The following is a 27620-nucleotide window of genomic DNA, read 5'->3' on the forward strand; positions in this document are numbered from 1 at the left end:
CTACAGTACAATACAACTTGAGAGTCCTGTCTTTCATACTGTGTGCTAAACCTCAACGAAATTCTAATTGATGAGTAAGTAATAAACCAGAAATGAACACGAAAAAAAACAACATCACTAATTTCAACTTAAAAAGGAAATATAACACTTTAAAACGACATGTACACATAGATTACGCTACGAGCATAAAATCTTTTAGATTGACCGTAAGCTGGAGTGGTAAATTCACTCGAAGGTACTAGCAAACAGAATACAGACACGGTGATAAGCAGTAAACCCAAGTTGGAGTCCTGGAAGATTTTCATTTGTCGCCACATATTCATTAAACTGCATGTTCTGCGAATCAGAAATGTTCAGTCTCAGATATTTTCACCTCATTGTACTGACACTGGTTTCTTCCTCAACGATTTATTCATCTAATTTCAATGAATTTAATTAATTTAAGAGAGAGTAGCATCTTATTATTGTGGAGTTCTGTGACCAGTGTGTAGTATGCAATGCCCTGTGGACACACAAGAACTCCATACGCTCTCAGTCCTGAAAGATGGAATCCTTCTTTTCAGGATTAAAGGCATAAAATAAGAACACAATTTTGATATTATGTAAGTATAACAACAATACAAAAGTGACCTCTGTAATGATTACTTCAAAATGTTGGGTTCTCTAATGTGTCTTGTGAGTACCAGTTGATAAAGAATATTGAGGAAAATTTTAGAAACTATCACGCCAACAGCTCTGTCCATCACAATAGGACAAGAGCCACAATGAACCTTCAAAATTTTCAGATGACAGTTGTAAAGCATTTGTTAAATAATTCATACCATACCATAATGAATTATTTAGACAACGTAGTGCAACCACTTGTAAAAATGTAACATGAATTTATAATACAACACCTACTTCATTCTACAATATACTTTCTATAATGCACACTCTCACTGGAGAATGTGACATGATAGGTCTGTCTTATAATAGTAATAATCTTTCATCCTCCTCATAGTGAGAGGACAGCTGAATGGTTTTAACAACGGAGTATCCAGTCGACTGCTTTTTGTTGAATCGTTTTCTTTTTTTCAATCAAATGAAACAACCAAATTAAACTAGTCTCTGTGGCCGTGTCAGCTATATCAGTACTTTCACTCTCTCTCCATGTCTGAGTTATTTAACTTCATGTGAGACAATCGATTAACACAAATCTCAAACGACTACATCAGCCATATTAACGTTTTTACTCAGTCTCTAGGTTTAAGAGATTTCATGTGCATACTTTATCAGTATTTTCAATGATTCATGAGTCATCACTAGTCTTGCCAAATATTTTAGAGACAAATATCGCACCTTATTTCAAGAATAGGCAATAAAAAGTATGTGTCTAAAAATGAGGTATTTTCAAAATCTATGTCTTTATTTACTTACGTACCTAATTTTCGTTTTTATTGCATTAACCATGGATATTTTGGTTGGTTTTAAACGGTTAACGACTGGTGATACATTATACATTTGTATTGAAACAAATTAACAATAACTTTTTTATTTAAATTTATTGAAACTCTCTCTGTCTCTCTCTCTCTCTCCCTCTCTCTGTTTCCGCTGGTTTGCGCCAATCACCAATCACCCTTTTTCGGTAAACGCCAAGGTGATGTGAACATAAAGCATATAAGAAACAATTTTGTAAATTGTTTGTTACGTAACCACTTGTTTTCGAAACATATATAGACTCTCGTCTGAGGCTTTTTTGCGAGAAATATTTTTTAAAATTTCTTCGAATTTTTTAATTAATATAGATTCACAATGTGAATTGTCTGCGCAGATACTTTAAATGGTATTGAGTTTGTCTTGAGGATCATTTTCTACCCAGTCATATGGTTTATTTCATCCCCATGCCACTGAGCATTTCGGAATTCTGATCCAAACACAAAACTCACTATTAAGAAAACGCCTCTTTGTAAACATTGATGAGGAGCCAAACTAATAGTTACTTAATGGTAGCCAATAAAAAGCAAATACTGGAACGGCAATAACGTTGACGACAGACGATAATAGAGTGCAGTCAACAATAAAGGTTTAACAATGGCAAAACGATAGAATGTTCGCATTCAAACTGGAATGCATCGTTTTCCAACAACCGACTGAATTGATTCCTTTTATTCAATTGTTCCTGTCAGTAATTCATGAGCTCAACGTAAAGTTTGTTACTGACGAATGTCTACAGAGTTTTTCAGAGTTACAAAGATTGAAGTCCATAGGAATCATGTTAATTGTCAGTTGAATGAGAGTATATATACACAGGGTGGTCCATTGATATATATATATATATATATATATATATATATATATATATATATATATATATATACATATATATATAGTGGTCCATTGATCGTGACCAGGCCAAATATCTCACAAAATAAGCGTCAAACGAAAAAACTACAAAGAACGAAACTTGTCTAGCTTGAAGAGGGAAACCACATGGCGCTATGGTTGGCCCGCTAGATGGCGCTGCCATAGGTAAAACGCATATCAACTGCGTTTTTTAAAATAGGAACTCCCAATTATTTATTACATATTCGTGTAGTACGCAAAGAAATATTAATGTGTCAGTTGGACCACTTTCTTAGCATTGTGATAGATAGCGCTGTAATAGTCACAAACATATGGCTCACAATTTAGACGAACAGTTGGTATCAGGTAGGTTTTTTAAGTTAAAATACACGTAGGTACGTTTGGACATTTTATTTCGGTTGTTCCAACATGGTACATGTACCTTTGTGAACTTATCATTTCTGAGAACGCATGCTGTTGGAGCGTGATTACCTGTAAAAGCCACATTAATGCAATAAATGCTCAAAATAATGTCCGTCAACCTCAATGCATTTGGCAATACGTGTAACGACATTCCTCTCAACAGCGAGTAGTTCGCCTTCCGTAATGTTCGCACATGCATTGACAATGCGCTGACGCATGTTGTCAGGCGTTGTCGGTGGTTCACGATGGCAAATATCCTTCAACTTTCCCCACAGAAAAACGTCAGATTCGGTGAACGTGCGGGCCATGGTATGGTGCTTCGACGACCAATCCACCTGTCATGAAATGTGCTACTCAATACCGCATCAACCGCACGCGAGCTATGTGCCTGACATTCATCATGTTGGATGTACATCGCCAATCTGTCATGCAATGAAACATCTTGTAGTAACATCGGTAGTCCATTACGTAGGAAATCAGCATTCGTTGCACCATTTAGATTGTCTTCCATAAAATGGGGGCCAATTATCCTTCCTCCCATAATGCCGCACCATACATTGACCCGCCAAGGTCGCTGTCATCGTTGATTTTCTGTTGCCCAATAGTGCATATTACGATTTACGTTACCGCTATTGGTGAATGACGCTTCGTTGCTAAATAGAAGGCGTGGAAAAAAATCTGTCATCGTCCCGTAATTTCTCTTGTGCCCAGTGGCAGAACTGTACACGACGTTCAAAGTCGTCGCCATGGAATTCCTGGTGAAATCGATGTTGATGTAGCATTGTCAACACCGACGTGTTTGAAATTCCCGATTCTCGCGCAATTTGTCTGCTGCTGATGTGCAGATTAGCCGTGTCAGCAGCTAAAACACCTACTTGGGTATCATCATTTGTTGCAGGTCGTGGTTGACGTTTCACATGTGGCTGAACGCTTCCAGCTTCCTTAAATAACGTAACTATTCGGCGAACGGTCCGGACACTTGGATGATGTCGTCCAGGATACCGAGCAACATACATAGCTCACGCCCGTTGGGCATTTTGATCACAATAGCCATACATCAACACGATATCGACCTTTTCCGCAATTGGTAAACGGTCCATTGTAACACGGGTAATGTATCACGAAGCAAATACCTTCCGCACTGGCAGAATGTTACGTGATACCACGTACTGATACGTTTGCAACTATTACAGCGCCATCTATCACAAAGTGAAAAAAGTGGTCCAACTGAAACATTCATATTTCTTTACGTACTACACGAATATGTAATAAAAATGGGGGTTCCTATTTTTAAAAAAACGCAGTTGATATCCGTTCGACCTACGGCAGCGCCATCTATCGGGCCAACCATAGCGCCATCTGGTTTCCCCCTTCAAGCTAGACGAGTTTGGTTGTTTGTGGTTTTTTCGTTTGACGCTTATTTCGTGAGATATTTGGCCCGGTCTTTATCAGTGGACCACCATATATATATATATATATATATATATATATATATATATATATATATATATATGTGTGTGTGTGTGTGTGTGTGTGTGTAGAGATGAGATATGAACAAATAACAGAACATTAGTTTCCATATTAAGCTCACTTTGTTTCGTGTATGAACATACTAAAATACTAAAGACCATTGTACACAATCGATAAATTATCGTTAAGCCCGAAATGTAACCGTTCAAATGTCCAAATGTATAAGTTGTTTTCATTCGGTTTTCTCTTTATATTAAGCTAGCAGCTCTAATATTGTTGTATAACTGATCAGTGGACAAATATTCTACTACTACTACAACTACTACTGTGATTAGTACTTACAGGAGACTTGTATTTTTTTGGTGACAGTTGGTTCCCCGAGTCTCCACGCTGGCTGGCGTGCAGGGGTCGCGAGCAGGAGGCGCTGGCTGTTCTGCGGCGCATAGCAGCCACCAACGGCTCCACGGTGCCTCCGTTCGCCCTGCAAGTGATCCAGACCGTGGGCAAGAGCAAGACAGACAAGAGGGGCTTCCTTGGCATCTTCTCCAGCTGGAACGTCTTCAGGAACACAGTAATCCTCATCGTTGCCAGGTGCTTACCAAATAACTTTCTGACTCCTCTATTCTACTAAAACCTAGCAGCTAATGACTAGCACACATTATCTGCAGTCTTTCCAATTTGCTGCTTCAAGGGGAGTGCTGTGGTGTCCTGAAACACATGAAACCTTCCTCATTTCCTTGCAATCTGTTCAGAGCCAAAAATGACTGAAAACTTTTGTGTCACCGGGTGACAACTTCCAACTCCAGTGCTGCATGTGGGATGTTTCTTCCTGTACTGTGGCGGGCGTGGAATTAGGAACGTCAAGAGCTAACTGCACATCATTTATTGATTGATGCCTCCGTACAGCAGTACGATTGGCAATGCCGTGGTTTGGCCACTGTCTCACAGACAGTGTGTAGCGCAGCAGACGACTGCGCCGGCGACCTTGCTCAGTATATAAGAGCTGTGTCAGCTTATAACTAGTTATACTTTACATGTCTGTAACATTTTAACTGCGACACGTATGCCTAAGATTCCGCCATAAGTGGAAACAAAGTATCGGATCCAAGGATCAGCAGTTACCGGTATAATACGGATAGTTACAACCTGATCGCTATCGCATGAGTGTTTCCTACAACGTACAACAACTATCGAAATGTAAAAAAAATGGTAATAGCCTAAATTAAAATTTCTCTCTAGTTAGTCGTGATTCAGAATGCTAAAATATGATCTGAAAGAATTTAATGAATCTGAACTGAAGAATAAAATGGTCGCCAGCACCAAAAACGAGCGAAAGTTAATTTTAGTAAATGACAGTAATGACTTCGACACGATGTGAATATCGTGTGGCAAAGACGAAGCAGTACCTTTACAAAATCCACGAGCGCTTGCTTACATGTAAAAGACACATGTGACATGAAGACAAAAGACGTTAATATGGAAAGCAATGACCTCAGTTACCATAATGATCACGAACCAGAACTAATGACTACCTACTCTTTATGGAAACTTTACTGTATTATGTAACTGTTACATTACGGTAACACTGTTTGAAAAGATGCTTAATCGTGACAAAAACTGATTATTATTCTTTCCTTGTTATTATGCACCTGACTGCTTTTCAAATAGATGCCGCAAAAACTTTCATTCACTGCAACAACTATTTTTCACTACCAATGTGTGTAACATATGAACATTAATATCATTTACGAAACACAACACACAATTTTAAAACTACTTTGACCACATGAAAGCCAGCATACTTCTATCATAGAATACGAATATAATTTTAAATCACTTTGAATTTGAGCTGACTGTCTGCAGTAGTAGTGCAATAGTATATTAGAAGCTGTAGTTACTACTGCCTTTTATAACAAGTTGAAAATGAACTACAAATTCGTTTACAGTTGGCTTATTTTGACCATTTGTTTCACTTGCGACTTTCTCGGAATTTACGGTGAAAGCATAGCATCTTGCTGATGGTTAATGTGTCGCGTAAGTAAAGTTCATCCAGACAAGTTTGTTCTTTGACTAAACACAGTAAAATGTTCCAAAAAGTTACTAAGATTACACAACTACAATATACTGGCAGGATCTTACTTTGCGATGCATTGCTTGTGTCTCGAAGTAGTGCTTATCATGAGATCTATTTATTATTGGCAACAGGCTCTTCTTGATTATCGAGTAGCTTTAATTAATTTCGGCCACGCAATATTCTTCATTACTTCCAAAATCTTCTTGCGACTATGTGCTTTGCCCACATACTTGCAGATACGCTTATAATTTGCGTGGCCACACATTACAACATTTTTTACGCAGAACACTCTGGTATTTGCACACCAACACATGCGTCTGTTCCACACTACAGATGCTTTGCAACTAATTCTCTGCCTTCAACTCTGCGACTGCACGCACTCTCGCCAACGATGTTATTTTTACACTGAAGATATTCTCTATGGTTTATTCAATAAAAACTTCCCTGACGTGGCCAACGTATTTACTACAATGATTTGACATGAATAATTCTCACTTGTCCAATCAAAGTACATTACATTTGGGTCTAGTGAAGCAGGAAGCAGGGGATACAACCCGTCGGCTGTGACCAATGACGTCAGAATTGGCCAGAGAGCATGTGTTACACAGATGAAAGAGCTGACAAGACTGTTCAGAAACAAAGGAATACGACAGACGAATAATATAGTTGACATATATCAAGGCAAGTAGTATTTTCACGTTAAGGATATCGCGTGTTTGTATCGTATTATTTCTGTGGAAAATGAAGGGGAAAAATGGATGGAAATACTGGTCGCATAGAATTCGTACCTCACGTCACATATATATGGGTTGTATCATTCGAACTGTATTGGTTAACTGCAGTACCGGATACAAGTTTAGCGCACGTCGATTTCTTCGTTTTCATTAGCATTAATTCTGTTGATCAGTTGAACTATATTGGTCAACTGAAGCACGGGATACAAATTTTACATGTGTTGTTTCTTTCGCCTCCGCTATCACTAACAGTCTGTTGTTACGTAGATATGAGTTCTACCGATGGCAGAACGAGCTACGTCCATAATATTTGTACCCCGTACTTCCGTTGACCTATATATACGTACACTGCTAACGGAAACGTGGAAATGGACGTACGTTACATTTGCAGCCTGTACCTCAGTTGAACTACACGAAGAGGCAATAAGACGACACACACACAATTTGTATCCCGTACTTCACTATGGGGTACAGTTTTTTTTCGCCTTTGATGCTAATAGTATCGACTGAAAGTTACAGTTTTGATATTCAGCAGTGACAATAGTATCCCATTCTTTAGTTGAGCTGTATAGCTATACACAACATTTGTATCCTGCTCTTCCAGTTGACATACATAGGTGAACCTCATCAGTGTTACATACGTCGTTCTTTTCGAATAGGTAGTGTCAGTGTAAAGGTCAACTGAAGGACGGGATACAAATTTTAGTTGTGTCGGGCCTTTCGCCTTTAATATTGCTAGCACAGATCCGGAAAAATTGTACTGGTAGTAGGGCTGGGAAACGAAAGAAAAGCGACAGCTGCGAAATTTCTATTACGTAGTGGAGTACACGAAAACATACGTAATGGCGCAATAAAAAAATGAAATAAGTCAAAACAGTCAAATGCAGTAATAGAAAGAAATAGAAAACTGAACTTACCAGACGGGAACTTCTTAAAAGAACCGAAGCTCGGCTCGCCTCGAAAAACGTCAACAAAAGTCACATACCCACATACACAACAAGCAAAACATTACGAAAACACTCACAGACACACACACACACACACACACACACACACACACACACACACGCACACACACACACACACACACACACACACACACACACACACACGCATACACACACATTCACCCCACCCCCATCCTAATGTGAAATTAGCTAACATACGGGTACCGGTACTACTTTAAACACCACATCGTCACATTCTTGACCTGAATCTACAACTCCCCCCCCCCCCCCCCCACCCAAACCCATAATCCCACCAGAGGTTCCCCCCTGTTGTACTTCCTTTTGCCAAAATGCGACTCGTCATTTTCGACCATAACACACGTCCCCTATATCTCGCGTATTCCCTGCAAAAAGAGTACCAATCCACAACTGTACGCTTACTCACACAACATTCATGGACACACAGCCACACAGGATATCTCAAACACCATCAGTACGTAATTATTTTCATAATGTCTCTCAAGGCGAGCTTTGATTTTTCTAACCACGTCCCTCGTCTAATGGACCGCCACAACCGATCTTTCCTGTAGCGCCATACGGATAAGTCGTGAGTACGGCGACGAGATAGACTTGTGAGGCGCATATGTTCGCCGCACTCACGACATCGAACATACTCGGCAACGAGACCACACATTTGTAAAAAACAAATCGTGGCCAACATGTCTACGCCCATAGGTTCTCTCAAATCATCTATGTTCATCGGAACGGATAAATCAATAACTACTAACGAAAATGAGATACTAAAAATTGTCCTAAAATAAGAAACTAATATTCCAAATTACCTCAATATCACTAAGAATGAAATTAAGTACGGAATGAACTGCAAACAAACAATTATTTAAATAAATGCACACCAAGAATATTTTGAGCAATATGTAGCGATCTCTTTTAAAATCACATTCAATTATTTTAATGTGCAGTGATAGCGCTTATCCGGAACACAGAACTGTTTCATTATCTATGGCCGACAGTTAAGACATTATTATCTACGAATAATGTAAGACGTTATGGGAGCCTTTATATTTTATGAAGTAACAGCTTTTTCATGAGATGAGAAAACATTTTATTTTCCAAGCACAGATCAAAAACTCACAAGAATAAACAACTCGTAACCAAGTCGACTACGGCAAAGATAAATATCTATCAGCTGCAGCTTTCACCCGCTGTTTTTGGCGCAATGGATAAATGACGTCGCCACATCAGCCTCCCTCCTTTTGAAACCGGGTGCACCAGGTATGTGGGGAAACTTCCACTTGATTTTTCTACCAGCTCTCTTGAAAACATCTGGTGCAGGCACTGGCTGTTCCTGTTCTGCACTTGCTGCTTCGTTGTCCTCTTCTGAAACCGAGGGCTCGGCGAGACTCTCTGCTGTTTCTTTGGCCCCCACGTTTGAGGGTGATTTTGCAGACCGAGGAAGGAGTGTACCCTCTTCGGTGCAAGCAGGTTGAAGCCGCTCAATTGAGACTGTCTCTTCTTTACCATCCTTATCGATTTTGAAGCTGTGGCTTCCTCTTGTGATTGCCCTGTATGGTCCAGAGTAAGGCGAAACAAGCGGCGGGCGCACCGTATCATCCCTAAGCCACACGTGGGACGTTGCTTGCAGGTCTTTGTGTACAAACACTCTCCGGTCTCCATGTCTGACAGGGTTAGTGGGTTTGATGTTTCTCATTCTATCGCTGAGTTGTCTCGCGAATTGCGTGCATAGCTCAGGGGCGAACGGCTGTGTAGATGCTGGAACGATAAATTCTCCAGGAACCCTCAATTGCTCGCCATAAACCAATTCTGCGGAAGAGCATTGTAAGTCCTCCTTCACGGCCGTTCTCAATCCGAGTAGGACCAGCGGTAGTGCTTCAGGCCATGAAGTGGAACTACACATTAATGCAGCTTTGAGCGTGCGGTGTAGTCGTTCCACCGTTCCATTACTAGATGGATGATAGCTTGTGGTGCGTAGGTGGTTGCACCCGCACAGTAGTGAAAGTTCATTGAAAAGTTGGCTTTCAAACTGCCTTCCGCGATCTGTTGTTATGTTTTGCGGAACGCCAAACCTGGAGAACCATGAATGCAACAGTGCTTTTGCAACCGACTCCGCAGAAATGTCTTGTATTACAACTACTTCTGGCCACCTGGTAAAACGATCAATGATTGTGAGCAAATAGCGTTGTTCTGAAGAGCATGATAGCGGGCCCACAATGTCCACATGTTTATGTGAAAATCTCGCAGATGGCGTCGGGAAGTCAGCAATAGGTGCAAAGACATGTCTGCTGATTTTATTACGCTGGAATGTTAGGCATGCACGCGCCCATGCACGACAGTCTTTTTGTATTCCAGGCCACGCTACTTTGGAGGAAACTAACTTGGCTGTAGCTCGTACTCCTGGATGTGATAGGTTGTGTAGTGCACTATAAATCTCGCGACGATATTGTTCTGGTATGTAAGGTCGCTCCTTTCCTTTTGCTACATCACACCAAATTCCGTCTGGAACATTTGGGACAGACACACGTCTGAGCTGCAGCGCAATTCTCTGTTCCTCTATTAGACGGCGCTAGAAAGGATCTTCTTGTTGTTTAGATGCCAACTCGGTCCAACGAACTGAATTTAAACTGGCACAATTCCTAGACAGGCAATTTCCGACCAGGTTGTCTTTTCCTGAAATGTGACGCACGTCAGTTGTGAACTGTGCAATGTACTCGACTTGCCTGCACTGACGTGGTGAATTGAGCTCTGTGTCTCGTTGAAATATAGCTACTAACGGCTTGTGATCGGTAAAAATTGCAAAGTGCCTCCCTTCGACAGACGTGCGAAAATACTTTATGGCTAAGTAAATAGCAAGCAACTGACGGTCAATAGCACTCCATTTTTGCTGCTGTCGAGTCAGGTTTTTAGAGAAAAATGCGAGCGGTTGCCATGTGCCGTTGACTTCTTGCTGTAGCGCTGCACCCACTGCTGTATGGCTCGCATCAACCATGAGCGCTAAAGGAGCGCTCAATCTTGGATGTCCCAGTAGTGTTGCCCGAGAAAGACATTTCTTTAAGTCATGGAAAGTTGCTTCAGAATCTGGACTCCATGGAATTTTACGATTTCCTGTTGTATTTTTGCCTGCAAGTAACGTTGTGAGTGGCTCTTGGGCGGCAGCTAATTTAGGTAAGTGACGTCTGTAATAGTTGAGCATGCCTAAAAATCTGCGAAGTCCTTTGTAAGCTGTGGGAAGGGGCATCTGTTGTACTGCTTCAACCCGCTCAGGCAAAGGTGACAGGCCTGCTGCTGAAACCAAATATCCCAGGAGCTTAATCTCGCGTTTTCCAAACGTGCACTTTGTTTCGTTAATAATTATGCCATACTCTGTCAGACGGCGGAAAAGCTGCCGCAGATGTTCGACATGCTGATATACAGAACCAGAGAATACTAAAATGTCGTCCATATAACAAAATACGAATGGTAATTCTCGAAACACCTCATGCATGAATCATTGCCATGTTTGGGCAGCGTTTCTGAGGCCAAATGGCATAAAATTGTACTCAAACAAACCGAATGGTGTGATAACTGCTGTTTTTTTAATGTCAGATGGAGCCATGTGAATCTGGGAAAATGCTTTGGCGCAATCAATCACAGTAAATATTTTGGCATTGCTAATCGTACCGTTAAAATCAGTCACATTGGGTACTGGGTAGCGGTCGGGAATTGTGCGGGCATTGAGCGCCCTGTAGTCACCACATACTCTCCACGAATTGTCTTTTTTACGGACCATGTGAATTGGAGATGCCCATGAACTATGAGACCTACTTACAATACCTGTTTTTAGAAGTCTGTCGAACTCAGCTCGCGCCGCGAGCAGCTTCTCTGGAGGCAGACGCCGCGGGCGGAAGGCAACGGGTTGACCTTGTGTCGTGCTGATGTGGTGTTGAGTACTGTGTCTGCATTTCCTGGTTGCGTTGACGGGTTCGGTAAGTGCTGGAGGGTCTTGAAGCGGTATAAGAAAAAGTCATTCCTCCGACAGTGCTCTGATATTGCCTACAGTGTACGCATCGTTACGACTGTCGGGTGTCTGCTTGCGTGACGCACACGTGTGCGCCCCGCTTAGTTGCGGGTACGAAATCGTATCACAATATCCCGACGCGGATGACGCGGTAGAGGAGCCGGAAATCTTCGTGCGGAAAGACACGGGCACATCGCACTGCACTTGAACCGACGCGGAAGACGCAGTAGGCAATATCCCTTCTGTGGGAACTGTCACCAAACGACGGTTAATCAGGTCGCGCACAAGTCGGTAGTTCCGTAAAAAGTCCGCTCCAATTATAGGACTCGGCAGATCAGCAACCACAAAAGTCCATTTTGGATGGAAGTTGGAATTCAGATGTAATGCCAACTGTTTCTCACCATAGGCAGATATTCTGGAATTGTTTGCCGCAGTCAGCACATGTTGCGTTGTTGTCGCGAGTATATCACCTCTCTTTCTTGGATAAACACTGACTTCTGAACCTGTGTCAATCAGAAACTTCTCACCTGAAGAGAGGTCCAACACGAACAATCGGTGTGATTGGTTGACTGCAGATACCGTGGCGTTTCAACCTCTTTGAATCACGCTATGACTCGGGCGCCTATGTTGTTGTTGACGAACGTTAGCGCCCTTTAACGCCCGCCTTTTAAGTTTGGGTAGCTGCAGGGTTGAATACATTGACGGGCAGTGTTGCCGAAGCGTCTGTGGTACCAGCACCATTGATCTGTCAAATCCTGTTGGATAGCATTTCTTCGTCTTTTCCAACTGCGACTTCGTAGCTGCTGGTGGAGTGAAGTTACTTGCACGTTGAGTTTTGCCACTTGTGCTGCCAGTTGCTGTATGGTGGGTTCGGTCGATGAGCACTGCTGTTGGGAAGTATTATTGCATGTTCCTGGCTCACTGACGTCACATTCCATCACACTACACGTTCTTGGGCCTCTATCCTGGCTGGAGTTGAATTCGGAACACGCAGAAACTTCGGTTAAGGTGTTTGCGATGGTGTCTAAGACTTGCAATGGTAAGTCTGCTTCTGCTGCAATGACGGCACGGATGTTGGCAGGAAGTTTACGAAGCCATATTAGACGTAAAGACTCTTCAGGTAGGAGTTCCGGGCCGGCTAATGTACGTAAGGCTATGAGTACTTGTCACCCAAATCTTCGTATGCGAAAATTTTTTGTAGTCGCAAATCTGATGACAACGTATAATGCTGTATGAGAGCTTCCTTTAGCACAAAGTAATTTTGTTGCGACAAGGTTTCTTCTACTTGCTCTATCACTTCTAAATTTAGATGTGAAACCACTATATTCAATTTGTCAATGTTGTTAGACACCCCACTCTGCCGAAATATGCATTCAGCCTGCGTAAACCAGAGCTGGGGGCGCGTCAGCCAGAACGCGGAAAGCTTAACATTTCCGTGTCGCACGTAGGTACTCCCATCTTTTGCGTTAACATCTGTCGTTCCGTTTTGTGGCGAATCAAAGGGCGTGGACCGCGATCCTTGGTCGAACAGACTCTAGTCTTCAATCTTGATTCCACTGCCCCATGCTTTTGTCTCTGAATTCATTATTCTCGTTGGTATATATACACTCCTGGAAATGGAAAAAAGAACACATTGACACCGGTGTGTCAGACCCACCATACTTGCTCCGGACACTGCGAGAGGGCTGTACAAGCAATGATCACACGCACGGCACAGCGGACACACCAGAAACCGCGGTGTTGGCCGTCGAATGGCGCTAGCTGCGCAGCATTTGTGCACCGCCGCCGTCAGTGTCAGCCAGTTTGCCGTGGCATACGGAGCTCCATCGCAGTCTTTAACACTGGTAACATGCCGCGACAGCGTGGACGTGAACCGTATGTGCAGTTGACGGACTTTGAGCGAGGGCGTATAGTGGGCATGCGGGAGGCCGGGTGGACGTACCGCCGAATTGCTCAACACGTGGGGCGTGAGGTCTCCACAGTACATCGATGTTGTCGCCAGTGGTCGGCGGAAGGTGCACGTGCCCGTCGACCTGGGACCGGACCGCAGCGACGCACGGATGCACGCCAAGACCGTAGGATCCTACGCAGTGCCGTAGGGGACCGCACCGCCACTTCCCAGCAAATTAGGGACACTGTTGCTCCTGGGGTATCGGCGAGGACCATTCGCAACCGTCTCCATGAAGCTGGGCTACGGTCCCGCACACCGTTAGGCCGTCTTCCGCTCACGCCCCAACATCGTGCAGCCCGCCTCCAGTGGTGTCGCGACAGGCGTGAATGGAGGGACAAATGGAGACGTGTCGTCTTCAGCGATGAGAGTCGCTTCTGCCTTGGTGCCAATGATGGTCGTATGCGTGTTTGGCGCCGTGCAGGTGAGCGCCACAATCAGGACTGCATACGACCGAGGCACACAGGGCCAACACCCGGCATCATGGTGTGGGGAGCGATCTCCTACACTGGCCGTACACCACTGGTGATCGTCGAGGGGACACTGAATAGTGCACGGTACATCCAAACCGTCATCGAACCCATCGTTCTACCATTCCTAGACCGGCAAGGGAACTTGCTGTTCCAACAGGACAATGCACGTCCGCATGTATCCCGTGCCACCCAACGTGCTCTAGAAGGTGTAAGTCAACTACCCTGGCCAGCAAGATCTCCGGATCTGTCCCCCATTGAGCATGTTTGGGACTGTATGAAGCGTCGTCTCACGCGGTCTGCACGTCCAGCACGAACACTGGTCCAACTGAGGCGCCAGGTGGAAATGGCATGGCAAGCCGTTCCACAGGACTACATCCAGCATCTCTACGATCGTCTCCATGGGAGAATAGCAGCCTGCATTGCTGCGAAAGGTGGATATACACTGTACTAGTGCCGACATTGTGCATGCTCTGTTGCCTGTGTCTATGTGCCTGTGGTTCTGTCAGTGTGATCATGTGATGTATCTGACCCCAGGAATGTGTCAATAAAGTTTCGCCTTCCTGGGACAATGAATTCACGGTGTTCTTATTTCAATTTCCAGGAGTGTATTTTCTTTATGCTTCTGCTACGATTTTTCTGGGTCACCACTATGGGAGCCTTTATATTTTATGAAGTAACAGCATTTTCATGAGATGAGAAAACATTTTATTTCCCAAGCACAGATCAAAAACTCACAAGAATAAACAACTCGTAACCAAACCGACTACGGCAAAGATAAATATCTATCAGCTGCAGCTTTCACCCGCTGTTTTTGGCGCAGTGGATAAATGACGTCGCCACAACGTCATTGGTCAAAGCCGACGGGTTGTATCCCCTGCTTCACTAGACCCTTACATTTTCATAAACAGTAATTACTGACAAAATTCATCAAGACATGTATTTACAAAAAACGGTTATGAACTCGAGAAATCAAGTAGCTGAAATATACGTGAGGTAACGATTCAAATGTTTCTGAGCACTATGGGATTTAATATCTGAGGTCATCAGTCCCTTGGAACTTAGAACTACTCAAATCTAACCAACATAAGGACATCACACACATCCATGCCCGAGGCAGGGTTCGAACCTGCAACCGTAGCGGTCGCGCGGTTCCAAACTGAAGTCACACCCTCGGGGAGTCCATCCATCCGTGGCTGCAGAGGCGTACCATCACCTGTATCGCGACGCTCCTTCCGGCCAACTTTCGCGCCATTGTTACCCAAACAAGGGAAACACCTCTCACCCTCCTATCTCCTTTACACCAGTCTATTTCTCGATCTTGGTAGATACACAGAAATGGAAACGTCATACTCCTTGCCATCCCACTTCTTCCTTCTTCCTCCCCACTCCCCTCTCCTTTGCCCCCCCCCCCCCCCCACCTTCCCCGTTAGCAGTTAGAGATCGAAACCTGTACAGTTGGTAAAGACTGGCATGTCGTGAAAGGTTCGAGTAAGATCAATGTGGGCAACTGTGTTACGAGTAGGATGCTGCAACTTTTACTTGCTGCTGGTCCTGGTAACGGGCATAAATCTCCTTTTCGTTTTCCCTTCCTGGATGTAAGAAATGGTTTGCGTAAAATTACGCACTCATGCTCCATTTTTATCTCCTACAGCTTCCTCAAATGGTGATGATATCTTCCGGTTCAGCTATCTAGTATGCCAAGAACTTCATGCACTCGTGTGCCTTCGAAATGTACGCCGCTTCTGCGTAAGGTACCACAGTATCCCAGCAATTATTGTGACATTATTACTCAGCGTCTTCCCTATCGTTATGTCAGGTCCATAGAACAATAAGAAATTTGTCATGTTCTGCAGTTTACTAGTTGGTGTTAAACGCTTGTCCATAATTGATGCCGTTCGTAATTAATGACCAAGATGTTTTATTAATTCGAACTTGAATATAGTACCTTAGTCCGTAACTAAAGTCTCCGCAACAGAATACTCTGATGACAGCAGTCGGCCTGACGTATGCGTGGTACACAGTTCCTCGCATACCGCAACACGTTCTGTCTGTGTGTCCACCACCAGTAGTGTTGGGCTATACGTCACCTTGTTGTTGTACAGACTCAGCGTCCGGCCATCACAAAATTATGCGCTTCCTTTATACACTTCATTCCACGCGTGACTGGTACCACAATACAAGGTCCGAGTTTTCTTTCTTTACATACGACTTTTCACGCCCAGTGTACAGTGGTTGCGCTGCAAATAGCTGGCTGTCCACTTCAGCAGCTTGTGCCTTTTGCCATTCTGCAAAAGTGATACCCACACATCGTTCATACATACCTTCCTACTAAGACTACTGGAATTTTCATGTGCCTTAACACGTCGATGAGTCACCTGAAAATGAAGTTGCAAGACGGGTGTTTAGTCTTTTCTTAACTATCGCTTCCTGACCAACTCTCAGGTAAATAATTTCTTACTTCCATAACTCTGGAAGCGTTGGAATTCTCATCGTACTGCGAGTGTTTATGCCAAAGCGTGCTGTACAAATGTATTGGGAGAGGTTGCACGGTTACGTGCTGGAATTACGGGTAGGTAACAGTTAAGAAACTTAGATATATTCTTCAACACAAATGAAATTTGAGGCAGTGTTTCAATTATGGGAGCCACTAATCCACAATGCTGCGTTGTCAATGGAAGTACCCTGTTGCGCATCCGAAAATATTTGAACTGAAAAAGTTTTAAAGAAACAGAGAAGTTCGCTTATTGCATTTTAAAATGGAATGACAAGATGGAAGCAGATAAAGCTGGATACCTTGCTTTTGTAGGAAACAAAGAAAAGGCTCGAATTTCAAATGCACTAGGGGGTAAACAACATGCAGAGGGAATTAAGTAGCCGTGAGAATTCTAGGGATTCCTTTCAGGAGCTCCATAGACCGTAGCACTCACCACCTTTTCGACAGCAACTCGTAGCATCGACGCCAGGCGCGCGTGGCATAAACTCTGACGTCCGTCTATAGCATATTCTCATGATGTGATGAAATTGAAAGCAAAGCTGAATTCTACAAGTCTAACTGAAAAGGTAATGGAGGTTAGCAAGCTGTTCGTAGCACGGCTGCACTCCGTCACGCCAACGTTCCCATTAACACAGGACGAATAAGCCATGAGAAACGAACGAGGATGGAATGAGGCATGACTGAGCAACGAATGAGATGGAGTACTCTGTCTTCATCCATTTTATAACCTTGCTAGTGTGCCTCCACACCTAAAAGCACCCTAGCACCTCTTTACTCACACTAAGTGTTGAAAGCTATTGACAAGGGATTTCAAGTTGATTCCGTATTTCTAGTTTTCCAGAAGGCTTCTGACACTGTAACTCACAAGCGTGCTTATGGAATACCGTCTCAGTTCTGTGACTGGATTCGTGATTTCCTGTCCGAGAGGTAGCAGTTTAGTAATAACTGACTGAAAGTCATCGATTTCTGACGTTCCCCAACGTAGTGTTATGGGCCCTATACTGTTCCTCTTCTATACATGGAGATTCAAGAAGATATGCAAATATTTTAATATGTTATTCTACAAGTAAAACTAAAGAAAAAAGCTCATATAAACATAAAAATGGCTCTGAGCACTATGGGACTTAACATCTAAGGTCATCAGTCCCCTAGAACTTAGAACTACTTAAACCTAACTAACCTAAGGACATCACACACATCTATGCCCGAGGCAGGATTCGAACCTGCGACCGTAGCAGTCCCGCGGTTCATATAAACATAGATCCGCAAATGTTTAAGGAGTTACGGCTAATCAAAGATTTTGCCTGAAAATTAGCAACTTCGATAATATGAAGCCATCGCAAAACTGTACGAGATTAAAGTAAAGCACGATTTCCATTTATTTTGTTGTCATTGATCTGGTGAATCTAATAAAACATATCCCAGACGTGTATCTGCATTAGTTTTCCAGGGTATCCATAGAAGCAAAGATTGTTATACAAGTAAATTTGTTTACTTTCCATTAACAATGTAGAAACGTTTATGTCATTGTTAGCAACCGTCAGTGAGTTGTTTGTCATTTAATAACCTTGAAATGAGTTAGTTTTCTGCATTTTTCAGTGAAAGAGCATCATAACAACAGTGTATTTAAGGGAAACTACACAGTAACTGTAGTAGTTTGCAGATTATTTATGAAATAGGGATGCCTTTCAAATTTACGACGGAGGAATACGCGGCTATGGTGTTTATTTATGGCAAATGTGATGGCAATGCTAAGGCTGCAGTTAACGAATATCGCGTACGTTATCCCACTGCGAGGATTCCGAATTCACGAACCATTAGCGGAGTCTTTCGAATGTTACGGCAGACAGGTTCTCTGCCTAGCGTTCATAATCAGTACGAGCTCTCGATACCTGAAGACGATGTTGAGGAGATTATGGATGCAGTTCAACATAGCCCCGGCAGCAGTACAAAAATTTTATTCTCTATAACTCCTGTTGAAAACTTTGTGCAATTGTGTGCAATTTAAAAAATAAATTGGGCCAAGTAGATAACAAATGAAAAATTTTACGAAATTATGTCTTTGCTTCTCTGGAGGTTCTGGAAACCAACTGCACATACAAGTGCTTCACTTTAACGTCGTACAGTTTTGTGATGGCTTCATGTTAGCGAAGTTGCTAAATTTCAGGCAAAATCTTTTATTAGCCGTAACTTCGTAACTAACCATTTGCGGACGTATGTTTACATGAACTTATTTCTCTAGTTTTACTTGTAGAATAACATACTAAAATATTCGCATATCTTCGTGAATCACCCTGTATAAACGATTTAGCAGAATTTGATCAGCCGCCTTAGGTTGCCTGCAGATCATGCAGTCGTTTATCGTCTGGTAAAGAAGATCAGAACAGATTTCAAAACGCTTTGGAAAAGATATCTGTGTGGTACGAAAATTCGAAATTGACCCTAAATAATGAAAAGTGTGAGGTCATCCGAGTGAGTGCTAAAACAAATCTGTTAAAGTTCAGTTTCACGATAAATCAGTCAATTCTTAAGGTCGTAAATTCAACTAAATACCTAGGAATTACAATTACGAACAATTCAGAATGTTATTTTGACTCTGCAGCGGAGTATGCGCTGATATGAAACTTCCTGGCTGATTAAAATTGTATGCCGAACCGAGACTCGAACTAGGGACCTTTGCTTTTCGCGGGTAACTGCTCTACCATCTGAGCTACCCAAGCACGACTCACGCCCCGTCCTCACAGCTTTACTTCTGCCAGTACCTCGTCTCGTACCTTCCAAACTTTACAGAAGCTCTCCTGCGAACCTTGCAGAACTAGCACTCCTGAAAGAAAGGATATTGCGGAGACATGGCTTAGCCACAGCCTCGGGGATGTTTGCAGAATTACATTTTCACTCTGCAGCGGAGTGTGCGCTGATATGAAACATCCTGGAAGATTAAAACTGTGTGCCGTACCGAGACTCGAACTCGGCACTTTTGCCTTTCGCAGGAGATCTTCTGTATAGTTTGGAAGGTAGGAGACGAGGTACTGGCAGAAGCAAAACTGTGAGGACGGGGCGTCAGTCATGCTTGGATAGCTCAGTTGGTAGAGCACTTGCCCGCAAAAGGGAAAGGTCCCGAGTTTGAGTCTCGGTCCGGCACACAGTTTTAATCTGCCAAGAAGTTTCATATCAGCGCAAACTCCGCTGCAGAGTGAAAATCTCATTCTGGAAAATGGTGGTGTTAGGGTCGAGTGTGAGCAGACCCAACTAACTCGGCAGAAGGTAGGAGACGAGGTACTGTCGGAAGTACAGCTGTGAGGACGGGGCGTGAGCCGTGTTTGGGTAGCTCAGTTGGTAGAGCACTTGCCCGCGAAAGGCAACCGCCCCGATTTCGAGTCTCGGTCCGGCACACAGTTTTAATGTGCCAGGAAGTTTAACGAACAATTCAAGTTGGAAAGGACACACAGAAAACGTGGGTCACGCGGACCAAAGACTGCCTTTTATTGGCAGAACACTTAAAAGATACCACAGATCTGCTAAAGAGAGGCCTGCCGCTGTGGCCGAGCGGTTCTAGGCGCTTCAGTCCGGAACCGCGCTGCTGCTGCGGTCGCAGGTTCTAATCCTGCCTCGGGCATGGATGTGTGTGATGTCATTACGTTAGTTCAACCCAGGTCTAGGGGTCTGATGACCTCAGCTGTTAAGTCCCATATTGCTTAGAGCCATTTGAACCATTTTTTGCTAAAGAGAATGCCCACACTACACTCGTATGTTCTCTTTTGGAGTATTGCTGGGCGGTGTGGGATCCTTACCGAACAGGATTAACGGAGAACATCGAGAAAGTTCAAAGAAGAGCAGCACGTTTCTTATTATCAAGACATAGGAGAGAGAGTGTCATGGACATGATACAGGATTTGGGATAGACATCGTTAAAAGAAAGACGGTTCTCCTTGCGGTAGGATATTCTCTTGAATTTTCAATCACCAACTTTCTTCTCTGAATGCGAACATTTTTACTGACGCCGACCTACGTAGGGAGAAACGATCATGATAATAAAATGTGGGAAATCGTAGTTTGCCGCAAAGACATAGGTGTTCGTTTTTCCACGCGGTTTTTCGAAAATGGAATAACAGAATCATTGTGAAGGTGGTTCGATGATTCTCTGCCAGGCACTTTTGTGTGATTTGCAGAATATCCATAAAGATTTAAATGTAGAACCTCGCAGCCATACACGACCAGATGTTACGTCCCATTCACTTCCTGACTTAATACACAGCCTACTACACAATTGCTCACATCACATGACTCAACAGACTCTTTTTCATAAATGGGGAAAGGTGGTATGGGACCAGTTGCCATCAACTACTTCAATCGATTGTACTCGTCTTTGCACTCGTAAGGCAGAACGTTTCCCTAACCTACCAAAAAGGGTGCAAGAGAAACGAATGCTGCCACGTCCAGTTTCCTGACAGAAAGAAATTGAGATTGTCCATAAAATTATGTGTCGATTGACACTGGTCGTGGGTTGATACGATCATTATTTCAAAATTTGATTGAATTAATTGGTAGATAAATGCTATCAAACGGATTTCCCCGGCAGTTGGGGACAACCGAAGGCTTACCTGACCAAGGCATTGTCGTCTCTTGGGGGCGGAGTATTTTTCCGAACCCCGAAATAATTAATTCTAAACTTTGGAAGACGGTGAAAATCCCCGACGGCTGCGCAAACCGTTATTCTAAAATTTGTGCCACAGCTGTTTCGCAAAGGAGGGACAATAGAGCGTGTGAAGATTCTCACCCTTCTCAGAATTGTCGCCACTCCAGCAACCTCTGAGCTATTAGGCCTTGCTTCGGTGCCACCTTAGTTAGGTTGACCATTGGGCGCACTTTCTGCTGTGGTATGCATACTGTGGTGTAGCGTCCGCGATAACAAAGTGGTTACTTTGGTGCTTATCATCTCAAACAGTTGCAGGCTTATTAGGCTGGTGCATAAGGTCGCAGCGTTTGTTTTTTTTTTTTTTTTTTCATGTTGGTATTCCGGTCGCTATTGACTGGAGTTTTTTGTTCGTACTTCACTGTTCCTATTTGAGTTTACACAGTGTCATTTTCTCTTTCGGAGATAGTGGATGGTGCTGTGGGCGCTAGAAAACGGAGAGCCAAACGGAAAAATCGGAACATTTCCGACATAGTCTTCTGTTGTAAGCTAATCTGTTCGTCGCTGACATAGAAGACTGCAAACCTTCTTTCCTTCCCGTCTGGGCAAGCTGTGCAGTGACCAGAGTACATGTAAAGCTTACTGGGACAGGGTAAATGCTAGCTACAATGAAGACGATAATTCGATCGTAATATTGGCATTTTAATTTGATATTCGCCACAACTGACAAAATTTACAAAAAAAAAAAGTTAATCTCAATGTCCACCCACACACTCCTGAGAGTAGCACATTAACAATTTGCAATTACGCACCCCTATTACCGGCAGCTGCGTTGATAAATACTCGGCACCTCGGAAGGATAACTTCTAGATGGAGAATATTAGGTAAGTTGTTGGAAATGGTTAGGCGTTGGTGAAAATCTGGCTTCTGAGCACACAAAGAGCTCTAACCGCAGAACTCTGAGCGGAATACGCGTTGGTGCAATGCTGCGAAACAGACGGTATATCTCCCTTCGAAGACGATGGTCAAGACGCCGTCTCCAAGTTGGTACCGCTCGATGGCTGAAGGCGAAATCCCTCCACAATTGTCTCGTCTCCCACGCGTACGAAGACGCGGCGGAAGAATACTCTGTTTCGGCCAATTTCGAACGCTCTATTATCGCCGAAATCCCTCCAACGACATTTCTGAGATCTACCCAATGATCGAGTAGGTCATAACGCCCCTAGGCAAACGAAATTCCCGTCTTCGCCACGTATTGCGCAGCACAGGTGGTTTGGATGCCGGGCTACCCCTAAAACCGCCGTATTGTCCCACGTTTCCTGTGACCGCTACCTGCCGCCCACGGCGGCCCGGCGAGCTACGGCCAACTGCAGACTTTACATTGCACAATTCTCAACTTCTGACGCTTTTCACCAACTCTTTAAGGTAGTGGCTCAATCATGCAGACATGCAGGGAATACTGTTCGAGAGTGCCTCATATTTATCATAATTCAATAGATTCATGATCTGATGCCCTGGCCAGTCCCTTTATTATTAATACTAATGTTGGTGGGCTAACGTGTAAGTGCCCATATCCTGGCACCTTACACTGTTTGAGTTTGATATAGCAGTGACAGCAGCGGAGGCAGCCAGAAGCACTTGCGTTGTGCATGGGGATAGTGCCCATGGATAGAGCACGGAAATGAAATGGTTTTGTCGTTTTAGAGAGGATCTTTTTGACATTAGTGACTCTCGAGATTTCATGAAGTTCGTTTAAACGCATTAATGCACAATGATCAACTCGAGAACTGGCAAATGCGACGAGCTGCGACCATTTCGCCATCGTCGGACGTTTGGATGCAACTCGTAAGGTTCAAAAATCGGGTGGCTGGATACCGTATGCTCTAAGCCAAAATCACAGAAATCAGCTGGTGGGCTAATGTGCATCTCTGCTTCCTCGTCATTAGCTGACTCGTGGACGACACCGACCATTCCTACCTCGCATCGTTACTGATGACGAGAACTGGTGTCTTTACGCTAGCAGAAGGAAAATAAAGGAATGGCCGAGACCAAAGAAAGCAGTAACTCCCGATACAAAGACGTGCGCGTATTCACCAAAGATAAAGTTATGCATCCGGAGGAACAGCGATGGTGTGGCGTACTACGAATTGCTTCCCCGACGCCTAACCATCACTGCTGACATTTGCTGTCCAGCAGACGAAGTCCAAAAACGACGACCAGGAAAACTGTGTGGAGTTATGTTGCTCCACGATGACTGCTAGACTGACAAGAAAAAATATACAGGAGGCCGGTTGAGATATCATTCCACACACACACATTATTTGCCTGATTTCGCAGCCTCAGATTTTCACCTCTTCTGCTTTCTATCGAAGAACCTTCAAAGAACTTCCTATCCAGATGAAAACGCGCTCCTAACACGGCTAACCATTTGTAACATGCACGGCAGTACGAATGGGTGGGTACGTTATACTGACTTCTCGTCTCGTGACCGCGCGCCCTGTCCACATTAGTTACGTGATAATCACGCGGCGGTCGTACTGTTCTGCTCCACAGCTGGCTGTTGGCTTGCCTGGAATTATCTATCGGAAAAAGGCAAGCGGGTTTAGGGGTGCCACTCAACGTTTAAAAACAACACTGTCCTTGGTCTGGTATGGACGTCTATATTCTGAGACTATAAGGAAACCACAGGTAGCACTATTTACACTCTAAATCGTAAATGTTTATCCCAATTAACAATCTTGATGATTAACAGTCCAAAATATAACTCAGACGAACGTACTAAAGTGCGCGTCATTTATGACGGCGGCCGAGTTTAGGTTCGTTCTGCGCATCTGACGTCACAAAACACACTCAGCCAATGAAAAGAGAACGACGTTGCCACAGCTCGACTGCAGTGCAGAGCACGGACGAGTGTCTTCAGTTTTAGAAACGTTCAGTCATAAATAAAGTAATTGAACAAAAGTAATGTCTTGATAGCATACTTTCTTTTATAGAAACTTTGGAAAAAGCATTCTTTATACCAATTGCTTCATATTCTATTAATTAATTAAACTAAACAAGCAATAAGCCTGATAATTCAGGCGATAGCAAGGAAAGGTGTTTGTATCATTCTCACTAACCGCTTTTTCGCAATAAAGAACAGCAGCAATTGTTTATTTCCTATTGTAGTTCGACGAAATGTGAGTAATACATAATCATACCAACAGTGTTTGTCGGTATTTTACGTGACCTTTTAAAGTCCTCCGGAGCTATATTGAATGACAAACTGCGTTAGCGTAATGGTTAAAGTGTATGGCCAATAAGCAAAAGGGTCTGACTTAAAGCCTTCATCAGTGCTTCATATTTTCTTTATTTTAAAAACATTATCGAAGTGTCTTTCTTCATGAATTTTATTCGTTTGAATGTAATTTTTTGAAATTTCTAGTGGCAACTAAAATCGACCATACAGAAAGTATATGCTATGGACTTTTACCTCTGCCAACTCTTCAAAATTTCGTGCAATGGTTTACTACATCTAATGCTGCACAATAACTGCGTTGAACATCGAAACAAAATTAAATCACTTATGGGGGGAAGGTATCAGTCAAGAAGACGTGTAAAAATAAAATTTTTGGGCCAAATAGTTTTTGTGAAATCGAATGATAAAGTGTGTCAAAGCAGTCGAAACACCATGTGTCTGCACAGGCGAGCAGTGCTATGATGACAAAATGCGGGGAGCACATCTCTGTAGCATCGAAAGGGTTAATGCGACCGTGGTGGCTTTACTTCATAAACTGCGCTCCCCCCCCCCCCCCCCCCCCTAAACGTAAGTTTGCGAACTATACTATGGCGCTGTTTCACTTGGCGCGTACAACTGGCAACGCAGCAATCTCCCGCGTCTGGGCGGGCATGCGCGAACCGCCAAGATAAAAGAATTGAACTATAGCAACCGACACGATGCGGAAGCCGAACGAAAGTTTCTTACGCTCGTCACACATACAGATATCTGGTAATAGTCCTCCTAGACACTAGTAATGATATAACACTGTTCGTAAAGTTAATTTTTCACTTCTCAGTTCTCACTTGTACGAGCGTGCGCGTAACTGTCGCGGCGCGGCTGATTGTTGATGATGCGGAAACGCGATGATCGAACGCACGTCCTCGCGCTCGCTATAAATCACTGGCACTTGACTGCACTCTTTTGTGGTAAATAGTATTACTGATTCACATTTGTTCATTCTTGGAGACCGAACACGGCGCGGATGATCGATGCTACGAGAGGGTACATAAATACGTTAGTAACGCCACTGCTCATTTTCAATTACTTCTTGACGCACTTTCCTCTGAACCATTTCCATATTTCATCACTTTACTATAATAACACTTGTAGCAACACTTCAACCTGAGTACTAACAATGCTTCTACATGCAGAGCTACACACTACACAACGTAACAACTTCGTGTCCCATGCTCGATTCTCTCCAGACGCGGCTGCCCGCAAAGATACTCCACAACTAAGCCATCGATATGACAATACGCTTACACGATCGCCTCGAAACCACGTTATTTCTACAGAAGCGTAATCGTAAAGTTACCCCCACGTCCGCAAACTGTTGTAAATAGCGCATAAGAATATATTATTGATGACTGAAGTATCTGTTGTGTTTACGAAACTAATGATAAAACGCTACGAAGTTACTTAGCTACGCAAAAGGTTGCAGCACGTCGTTTTTGTCACTAGCGCAGGTGTTCCCGCCGTTTTCATGTCTGTGCATATGCTTCCTGCGCTTGGTAGCAACTATGGAATGCACAGTTCGCGTTGGTGCAACTTTGATCAGTAATACGGTTAGAAGTATTTCGATTGTGATTTCATAGTGATACTACTGTTAGCATACCACGTGGTAGGCATGAAACACAAAGCATGCCTCCACTATAAATAATTTGTGCTGCGCCTATCTGGCCCTCAGCCATTTCAGTTATTTTGGCTACTTATATTTTTTAACATAACTCTCAATGCACTCTCTCTCTTTCTCTCTCTGTCCCTCTCCCTCTAAACAGCAGGAGGACTTACTCAAACAATCATTTACGTTTAATAACTTGCTTTTCTTCTTGACCTACCAGCAAGACATTTTTATGCCAGGTTTGACTTAAATACACTCCTGGAAATTGAAATAAGAACACCGTGAATTCATTGTCCCAGAAAGGGGAAACTTTATTGACACATTCCTGGGGTCAGATACATCACATGATCACACTGACAGAACCACAGGCACATAGACACAGGCAACAGAGCATGCACAATGTCGGCACTAGTACAGTGTATATCCACCTTTCGCAGCAATGCAGGCTGCTATTCTCCCATGGCGACGATCGTAGAGATGCTGGATGTAGTCCTGTGGAACGGCTTGCCATGCCATTTTCACCTGACGCCTCAGTTGGACCAGCGTTCGTGCTGGACGTGCAGACCGCGTGAGACGACGCTTCATCCAGTCCCAAACATGCTCAATGGGGGACAGATCCGGAGATCTTGCTGGCCAGGGTAGTTGACTTACACCTTCTAGAGCACGTTGGGTGGCACGGGATACATGCGGACGTGCATTGTCCTGTTGGAACAGCAAGTTCCCTTGCCGGTCTAGGAATGGTAGAACGATGGGTTCGATGACGGTTTGGATGTACCGTGCACTATTCAGTGTCCCCTCGACGATCACCAGTGGTGTACGGCCAGTGTAGGAGATCGCTCCCCACACCATGATGCCGGGTGTTGGCCCTGTGTGCCTCGATCGTATGCAGTCCTGATTGTGGCGCTCACCTGCACGGCGCCAAACACGCATACGACCATCATTGGCACCAAGGCAGAAGCGACTCTCATCGCTGAAGACGACACGTCTCCATTCGTCCCTCCATTCACGCCTGTCGCGACACCACTGGAGGCGGGCTGCACGCTGTTGGGGCGTGAGCGGAAGACGGCCTAACGGTGTGCGGGACCGTAGCCCAGCTTCATGGAGACGGTTGCGAATGGTCCTCGCCGATACCCCAGGAGCAACAGTGTCCCTAATTTGCTGGGAAGTGGCGGTGCGGTCCCCTACGGCA

The 27620-nt window shown here is 43.8% G+C and overlaps 1 protein-coding gene across 1 annotated transcript in view; it reads left to right on the plus strand.

Moving 5' to 3' along the window:
- Nucleotides 1-4774: 4774 nt before the first annotated feature.
- Nucleotides 4775-27620, plus strand: part of LOC124607253 (solute carrier family 22 member 1-like) — a 66678-nt gene continuing 43832 nt past the window's right edge. The window contains exon 1 of the mRNA XM_047139527.1: nucleotides 4775-4806. The gene's annotated coding sequence lies outside the window, so the exon portion shown is untranslated. The remainder of the gene's footprint in view (nucleotides 4807-27620) is intronic.

Source organism: Schistocerca americana, chromosome 3, assembly GCF_021461395.2.
Source record: "Schistocerca americana isolate TAMUIC-IGC-003095 chromosome 3, iqSchAmer2.1, whole genome shotgun sequence".
Taxonomy (NCBI): domain Eukaryota; kingdom Metazoa; phylum Arthropoda; class Insecta; order Orthoptera; family Acrididae; genus Schistocerca; species Schistocerca americana.